This window comes from Bombina bombina, chromosome 11, assembly GCF_027579735.1.
Source record: "Bombina bombina isolate aBomBom1 chromosome 11, aBomBom1.pri, whole genome shotgun sequence".
NCBI lineage: Eukaryota > Metazoa > Chordata > Amphibia > Anura > Bombinatoridae > Bombina > Bombina bombina.
In genome coordinates, this window is record NC_069509.1 from 162,232,740 (window position 1) to 162,242,606 (window position 9,867).

The following is a 9,867-nucleotide window of genomic DNA, read 5'->3' on the forward strand; positions in this document are numbered from 1 at the left end:
TCTCCAAGCAACATTCTACCAACTTGGGATTGCTCAAACTGGGACTGCCCATTTGTGTATATGTATGTGTATATACAGGGCTCGACAAATACAGGAGCCTGGGAGCCACTGACTTCTAGAATTTTACTCCTGGCTCCTAACTTTTTTGGTTATTCTCCATAGATCTATATACAGATACCACTGTCTGGCACCAAAAAGTATGTCTGGCTACTAAATATTCTTACCGGCTCCAAAATTTTAACCCCTTAACGACCGAGGACGTGCATGGCACGTCCTCAGAAAAAAGGCAGTTAACGCCTGAGGACGTACCCTGCACGTCCTCGGTGTGGAAAGCAGCTGGAAGCGATCCTGCTCGCTTCCAGCTGCTTTCCGGTTATTGCAGTGATGCCTCGATATGGGGGAGCGCGCGGGCGCACGCACGTGCACAAGGGGGCGGGCACGTGCACAGGGAGGGAGCGGGTGGGAACCGCTACACTACAGAAAAAATGTGTCCCAAAACAAAATAAAAGTGGGACATTTAATGTTAAAAAAAAAACCCTTAGGTGTGATTTAGGTGGTAGGGGTTGGTCCGGGGGGGGGGGGGATTGAGCTACACTACAGAGAAAATAAAAAAATAAAATAAAAAATAAACATTTTATTGTTCAAACTGGGTACTGGCAGACAACTGTATATAATATGTGTGGGTACAGTAAATGAGTAAGAGGAAAATTACAGCTAAACACAAACACCGCAAAAATGTAAAAATAGCCTTGGTCCCAAACGGACAGAAAATGGAAAAGTGCTGCGGTCATTAAGGGGTTAAACAGATTTGTCGACCCCTTATTTTGAGATATATATATGTGTGTGTGCGTGGTGAGGTCAGAAGCTGATGAGGCACTTGCTATGATGTCCCCGATAAAACACATATATGAACCCGACAGGCAGCTTAAATTTACGATTAAATTGGCAGGTTGCTTCATTTTCTTGGTTTCCTTTCTTGAAGGATATGCATTAATTCACTACTGAACACATAAAATGAGCCAATGACAAGAGGCATACGTGTGCAGCCACCAATCACCAGCTGCTCCAAGTAATATATTGCTACTCCTGAGCCTACCTAGGTATACTTTTCAAAGGATACCAAAAGAAAACAGCAAATTAGATAACAGAAGTAAAATGTAAAGGTGCAGATGTTTGGAATGGATTTGGCCTGGAGAGATGATCTGCAAGTTGAGATAGTAGGGTGTGATACATTACAGTGAGATGCTCTGCACACTATGAGTAATGTATTTGCTAAAATTCTGGTTAAGATACAAAACATGAGTAAAGAAGTTTTTTGATGTGTTTGAGTATATGTGCGTGTGTGTCTATGAGTGTGTGTGTCTATGAGTGTGTGTGTGTCTATAAAGGTATGTGTGTGTCTATGAGTGTATGTCTTTGTGTGTCTATGAGTGTATGTGTTTGTGTGTTTGAGTGTATGTGTTTGTGTGCCTATGAGTGTGTGTATGTGTGTTTCTAGGCAGTACTAACATTTGAAAGACAAGTAAAGTCCGTCCTCCGGCTGAGCGGCTCTTGTCCTGCCTGTGTGTCTTCAAAATTTTGGATCCCTTAATCGCACTCCGAGTGTTGTGTGTCTACCTACCCAGTTCTTTGCGCCACTCTGATTGTCTTCCTTTGCTGGTTCCACCCAGGGCCACCACTATAAATTTTGGGGGCCCTTACTAAACTATTGATTGGGCCTCCCCAATGACATTTTTGGTCAGGTAAGGTACAAAAATGTGTGCACACATAAACACAGAAATATACATGGAGACACTCCCTCAGACACACACTAACACTGGCATTTACCCAGTCGCTAACACAGACACACACACTGCGCAGACTGATATGCTGGTGAAGGTTGCTATCCTTCGTGGGCACCTCTTAAACTTTGTGTGCGGTTTAATGGAGTGTGGCTGCAGTGAAATCAGAACAGATACCCAGAGAAATGGCCACTTATAGCAGAAGGGATCTTTGTACAAATGAAACATCTGCCCATGACTTTCTAGCCACAGCAGTATTATATTATAGTTTTACCCCCACACTATAGCAAAGACATTACAAGCAAGCACCTTTCCACTAAATATAAAATAAATATTCAACATATATATTGTTTCTGCTGATAAAGTGCCCATTTTTCATATTTACTACTTGTCCTCCAGTGATAGCTAGCATTGAACTCATAGTTAATTTATCTTATTGCTGTAACATACAGTGGATTTGGCCCCTGAAATGCTGTGTATTATTATTCAGCAATATAAATAGCTCTTCAGCAGAATGTTTGAGTCCAGATTTCTTTAGCAAAATAATAAACTTACTCAGTTCTCAATACTTTAATGTGATTTATTACAAGCTTCTATACATTATTTTAATATTTTCCCCCCAGTCATTATTTGTCTATTAAAGTGATAACCAGTTTCTTTAAAATTATTAAAGATACAGTACACCTAATTTAATCTTTTTTTTCTTTCTTTGTGATGTAGTGTTCAGAATTTAGCAGCCATGCATCCCAAAACTCTAGGAGCCGGTATTTTTGTGTGTATCTACGCACACACACATATATATATATATCTCTATATATATATATATATATATATATATACAGGTAGTCCTCAGTTTACGCCGGGGTTAGGTTCCAGAAGGAATGGTTGTAAATTGAAACCGTTGTAAATTGAAACTCAGTTTATAATGTAAGTCAATGGGAAGTGAGGGAGTTAGGTTCCAGGCCCCTCTCAAAATTGCCATAAGTAACACCTAATACATTATTTTTAAAGCTTTGAAATGAAGACTTTAAATGCTAAACAGTATTATAAACCTAATAAAATAATCACCCAACACAGAATATATAATTAAACTAAGTTAAATGAACAAAAACATTTGCTAAACAGCATTATAAAGCTAATAAAATAATCACACAACCCAGACTTTACTTGTATTTTTCTGCAAACAGTTCTTTCTATGCATTCCAATCTGGACTGATTTATACACAGGAAGATCTTGTTCCTTTACAAACTGCTCGATAGCTCAGGTCTGGTTAAACTGATTAATTTCAGCTTGCTTGGCTTGCATATCTTTGCTGCAACACAAGCAGACAGCTCCACCTACTGGCTATTTTAATCAATGTACTGCTTCTCAATGTTTTTCAATAGCAGTCACATGACTGAAAAAAAGGTTGTTATTCTGAAACGGTGCAAATTGAACCGTTGTAAACTGAGGGCCACCTGTATATATATATAATCTCACAAAAGTGAGTACACCCCTCACATTTTTGTAAATATTTTTTTATATCTTTTCATGTGACAACACTGAAGAAATAACACTTTGCTACAATGTAAAGTAGTGAGTGTACAGCTTGTATAACAGTGTAAATTTGCTGTCCCCTCAAAATAGCTCAACACACAGCCATTAATGTCTAAACCGTTGGCAACAAAAGTGAGTACACCCCTAAGTGGAAATGTCGAAATTGGGCCCAATTAGCCATTTTCCCTCCCCAGTGTCATGTGACTCGTTAGTGTTACAAGGTCTCAGGTGCTAATGGGGAGCTGGTGTGTTAAATTTGGTGTCATTGCTCTCACACTCTCTCATACTGGTCACTGGAAGTTCAACATGGCACCTCATGGCAAAGAATTATCTAAAGGATATGAAATAAATAATTGTTGCTCTACATAAAGATGGCCTAGGCTATAAGAAGATTGCCAAGACCCTGAAACTGAGCTGCAGCACGGTGGGCAAGACCATACAGCGGTTTCACAGGACCGGTTCCACTCAGAACAGGCCTCGCCATGTGCTCAGCGTCATATTCCGAGGTTGTCTTTGGGAAATAGACGTATAAGTGCTGCCAGCATTGCTGCAAAGGTTGAAGGAGTGGGGTGTCAGCCTGTCAGTGCTCAGACCATACGCCTTACACTGCATCAAATTGCTAAAGAAGCTGAGGGTAAAGGTGATGGACTGGCCAAGCATGTCTCCAGACCTAAACCCTATTGAGCATCTGTGGGGCATACTCAAACGGAAGGTGGGGGAGCGCAAGGTCTCTAACATCCACTAGCTCCGTGATGTCGTCATGGAGGATATTTATATATATATATATATTTATAAGAAAATCCAAAAGGAAGACGTCAGCACCAACAATTCATCAAAGTGTAGTCTTTATTCAAAGTGACATGAAGACAGAAAGCAGCAACGTTTCGGGTCCACCTGACCCTAAGTCATGCCAATATACACATACATATACACACATAAACAGAAACATATATGTACACTCATACACAAACATATACACACATACACAAACATACATATACATATCTACACACACACATACATATATATATTGTGTCACACATACACAAACATATATATATATATACACACAGTCACGCACACACACAATGCATACATTTAAATGATGCTTTTACAATTCTGCATACAGGATATTTGTGCGCATTCAACTTGTGAAAATGAAAAGCAAAATGGTGTGTCTGTGGTATCTTTATAAACCACTCTAGGCTGTCCAATCAGTTGTTGCCCCTTTAAATCACACTGCCCTGTGTGTATCACAAACCAACTGTCACAAGAAGTAGCAGTAACAGGTCAGGCAGAATTCTCTTACCTTCTCTAATCTCTTAGCTGACAAACACAAGCTGATATTCACAAGGCTCTCTCCTCTCACGTAGCAAACTGACAGCAATTGTCCCACCCCTCCCCCACCTGTCCCACTCGTTACTGTCAGCAGCTCTTCTGTGTCTGGAGGAATTTATAGCACTGAGCTGAAGTGGTTCTGGATTCCTAAACATTTTCCTCCGTGTTTTTGGTCACAGCCCTGCCAGCACAGTGCTAATACACAAAAAGGTCTATGAGCAGCAGAAGCATGGCATTAAATGTTTGTAAATTCAGGACCACATTCTTAAGTTGAGCTGTTGAGGGGTCTAAAAGCCAAAATTTAAGCTCCCCAGAAAAACAAATAGTTTAGTAGCTTAGCATTTTTTTTACCAATCTTACTGCTGCTGTCGCTCAGTGCACCATTCAGGCACAAGTGCAGGCGTGTGGCAGAAGTATTTCCTGCCACCTGATTCTCCCGGTGTTCTGTTGACTCAAACCCATCGGAATGTGGAACCCCGCATGCAGGTCGCAGAATCCGAAGGATAATATAATACAGTTAGTGGACTGCTACACGAATATGTGCAAATTAATGTGACTAAAAAAGGGGCCTGTGATGTAGTGTCCTTTAAACAGAAATTAGTGATACACTCACCTAATTATGAAGACACTGGGACTGTAGCCAACTAGGGCATCTTACTCTTACTTCTCTGTACTAGGCATAAGATGCCCTAGTTGTTAATACAAACGGCTACATTCCCAGTGTCATCATATTTAGGTGGGCGTATAATTGATTTCTGTTTAAAGGACACTACATCACAGGCCCTTTTTTTTAGTCTGGCATCAATTTGCACATATACGTGTAGCAATCCACTAACGGTATTATGTTAACCATCAGATTCTGCGGCCCGCATGTAGAGCACACATGCACACTCAGCTGTTCCACATTCCGATGGGCTGTAGCAAAACCTGACGGGCTGTTAGAGATGTGGGAATTGCGCATGCGCAACCTGTCGGATTGAAAAAAAACACGTCTCCGGAAGTGACGGTTTTCTACATTCCGATGGGTTTGAAGATTCGACAGAACACCGGTCTAAGTACAAGTACCAATTAGTGCTCAGCCACTGGACCATAAAACCTTGCCATTGAAAAAAAAAAAGACAGAGAGAAAAAATGGAAAAATATTTGTTTTGGGCATACCTGGGCTGTTGGCACCTTAAAAGGCATGAGCTGAAAAAAATTGTACACACGGTGGTAACAGCCAGCCAACTGAATGGGGATTAAAGGGCCATGATACCCAAAAATTTTAAATACTTGAAAGTGATACAACATAGCTGTAAAAAGCTGACTAGAAAATATCACCTGAACATCTCTATTTAAAAAAGAAAGATATTTTACCTCAAACCCCATTGCAAAGGACTTTAAGCAGCAAATCAGTATGTCTGTCCCGGGACAGCCAAGGGAGTGAGCTTTGTGCATGTCACAGATACCAGGCTGCGAGGGTTAAACCCCTACCACCATAACTTCAAGGGGCTGAATCTCCGGTCCCCAATAACAAATCACGACGCTTTTTGGACTGCAGCATCTGGGGGCCGAGAGCTTTCAAATGACACCCTGCCGCTCCCCCGGGATCACCCCAAAACCGTCACCAATGTGTTCTGGGATTCTGTGGGACTATGGTTGCTATGGAGGCGCCGGTCAGTCTGGAGGGGCGGGAATGGCGGGAAAACTGTGGCATTGTCTCCCTGTTTTATCAAGATGTGTGTGTGTGTATAAAAAATGTGTGTTTGTCCCAATAAAGGCAGTTCTTTTTTTCACCTGAATGCTAGTCTGTCTAGTCATTTAGGTGGGCTCCTGCTAGAATCACTTTACTGGGCCACATAGGAATCACTTTCCAGGGCTACATAGCAGCTTGTTCCAGACAGCGGAAGGACCCCTTTGGCGGAGCTACCCAGCCGGGGTAGCCAGGGATCCGTCATAGTGCACACTCATATTATTTCCCTATTCAGTTTAAGGAAGTTTACTATGAAATCTCATGAGAGATCACAGTGAAAGAGTTCATGACCTCAGCACTGCTGATTCTGATTGGCTGCTGTTCATTTCTTCATTTTTTATTATTTTTTTTTACCTGCAGCTAAGCAGCAGCTGAAGTGAGCTGCAAGGAAATTGTGAGGTAAAATATCTTCCTTTTTACATAGAGATGCTCAGGTGATATTTTTACAATTATACTGCATCAATTTCCAGTGATTTAGCATATGAGTATTATGTCCCTTTAAGTAATTGCGTTAGTGCAGCCCAGGAACTCTTGCGCTCTGTAGTAGTGCTTTGCTCCACTTTTAAAAAAAATAAGTGCCCCAGGTCCACTGCTCCATAGTATAGCAACTTTTGTTAGCACGACTCTGGCGTCCAGTAGTAAAGCCCTCTCCATTCTCGGTTAACATGCACTGCTCTCAGTGCTCTGCCAGATAAATAAAAAAAAGTAATCCCAGGAAAAAAGCACTATGTTAGCACACAAGGACCCCTGACTCACAGTTCACCCCCTTATGGCTGCCCTGTTCCACAGCTCAGATGCTCTGCTTCTTCCTCTCTCCAAATTAGACTGGCTCTGATTGATTGCCCCCTAAGAGGCCGCTATGAGAGCGGCCTCAATTGGGGGTTTATTCATCACATTGAGCTTCAGACACCCAGTGGGTGGCACTGGCACTCGCGGCTCATAGACAGCTAGTAGTCATATTGTGCAATAGAGAGAGGCAGACCTGTTCACTGTTTCTCTCCATTGCTTAACATTTAATTTTTTTTAAAGATTTTTTTTTATTTAGAATAATTATTTTTCTCCATATGACAGGTGAGGCACTGCCTCCCCTGACTGCACGTCCCTCTATATATATATATATATATAAATATACACACACACATATTTCCATATTTTTTTAAAGTGCATTTTTTGGTTTATCTGTATTGTTTATGTTTGTGATTTACAAGTTATCTATTGTTTGGTCTGTTCCAGTTCTTTATTGCATCCACAAAGTGTCTTTTACATTTCATTGTGTTTAAAAAATAAATAAAAACAAATAATCCAATGCTTATTAAAAGAACTTGTTATGATTTAGAATTTGTCACCATCTACCTAGAGTTATTGGTGCTAAGAATTTTTCACAATCCTGTGCTAAGCTGATTTTGATTTTTTTGTCGTCATATTTCAGTCAGTGACACAAATCATATAGGGCCAATTTATGAGTGGAGCGCTAACAGTTACACCCAAGCGAAAAGCGGTTTATCGCCATCGGGTTTTTCGCTCATATTAAAAGTTGAAAGTAAATGCGATTGCTTGAGTGCAACCTGACGCACAGAAAAAGCTTACTTCTAGCAGAGTTAACGCACTAGGGGGATTGCTATATACCGCTCCGCTTGTAACCTGGCTCATATTGGGGGGTTTTCAGTAAATCCAGCACATTCAGAAAATACCATTATAATATTTATATTATATCACACATGAGAAGGCTGCAGCAAAAAAAGTTGATAAATGTATATTTTTGTTAAGATTTTTGTAAATAGAGTTTAAAATAGCCAAGTAACCACTGCTGCTACTTGATCACCTTACTAAATTGTTGTCAAGGGTATCCAAATTTAAAAGAGGGGCCCATAAGGGCTTTTGGGATTGTAATAAAAACTAGTTGGTGCCATTTGTGCCAGAGTAGAATTAAAAGCACTGTTTGCCAGGTAATCACTGTCACTAAAGTGAAGTGTGTTCCTAAAGATCTCTTTCCAATCTATTTTTATTTTTTGGGGGGCTTGGTGCTTTCCATTGCAGGGGCAGCATATCCTCTTTGAAATGAGGGCTATGGTTTATGCGTAGCTGCTAAGGGAGCTGAGATAGATGACTTTGAATAGCTCAGGAGTGTGCATGTGTCTTTAGCGCTCTATGGAAGCAGTGTTTTGCAACATTATTTCTGCTGCCATAGACACATGCACAGTCCTGAGCTCTTATGAGCCAACCTAGTTTTACTATTCAACAAAAGATACCAAAAGAACAAAGCAAATTTGATAACAGAAGTAAATTGGAAAGTTGTTTAAAATTGCATGCTCTATCTGAATCATGAATCCATTGACTTTACTGTCCCTTTAAAGGGACATGAAACTCCCCAAAAATATTTCATGATTAAGATAGAACATACAATTTTAAAGAACTTTACAGTTTACATCTATTATTAAATTTGCTTCATTCTCTTGGTATCATTTTTTGAAACAATGCACTACTGGTTTCTAACTGAACACATGGATGAGCCAATAACAACGGTTTATATATGCAGCCACAAATCAGCAGCTAGAACCTAGGTTCTTTGCTGCTCCTGAGCTTACCTAGATACAACTTTCAGCAAAGGATAACAAGAGAAGGAAGACAATTAAATAATAGACGTAAAGTGGAATGTAGTTTAAAATCGCATGCTCTTTCTGAATCATGAGAGAAAAAAAATTGGGTTTCATGTCCCTTTAAATACTTTTTTAGTGTCATTTGGAATATAAAAATAACCTTACATTCATGGTTTAGATCATCATACTTTTGTGTTCCCCTCTGAATAGCTTTTCAATTTTTAGTTATTGTCTTTTCCAACAGGCGTAGACAAGTCAATGAAAGACTTGTATTGTCCTCCTCTATAGACTGCCTATGTGAATGATGTATGTAATCTTAGGATTCCCTCTTTCATTTGTTTAACAGAAATATCCAATAGAGAACGTTTACTTGTACAAGGCAGCTGTGTTTGATAAATGCACCTTTATTGAGAGAACGTAACCCTTGATGAATTCATGTTTTTATTCAGGTTATATATATGTGCCTCTCTCTCTCTATATATATATATATATATATATATATATATATATTTGTGCCTATATATATATATATATATATGTGTGCCTCTATATATACATTTGTGCCTATATATATATATATATATATATATATATATATATATGTGTGTGTGTGTGTGTGTGCCTCTATATATACATTTGTGCCTATATATATATATATATATATATATATATGTGTGTGCCTCTATATATACATTTGTGCCTCTATATGTATTCTGTTGATTTGACACCACCTCTATTACTATAGGAAAGCCTACAATTCCTAATTCGTGCTGTACTAGATAACAAAGGAACATTCCAGTCAAAATTAGACATTCATGATTCAGATAGAACGTGCAATTTTAAACATGCTTCCAATTGACTTCTGTTATCTAATTTGCTTTA

The 9,867-nt window shown here is 39.5% G+C and overlaps 1 protein-coding gene across 1 annotated transcript in view; it reads right to left on the bottom strand.

Annotated features, from left to right (window-relative positions):
* The window catches only part of RRN3 (RRN3 homolog, RNA polymerase I transcription factor), a 75,582-nt gene extending 70,871 nt beyond the window's left edge, over positions 1-4,711 (bottom strand). The window contains exon 1 of the mRNA XM_053694543.1: positions 4,628-4,711. The gene's annotated coding sequence lies outside the window, so the exon portion shown is untranslated. The remainder of the gene's footprint in view (positions 1-4,627) is intronic.
* Between the last annotated feature and the right edge of the window lie 5,156 nt (positions 4,712-9,867).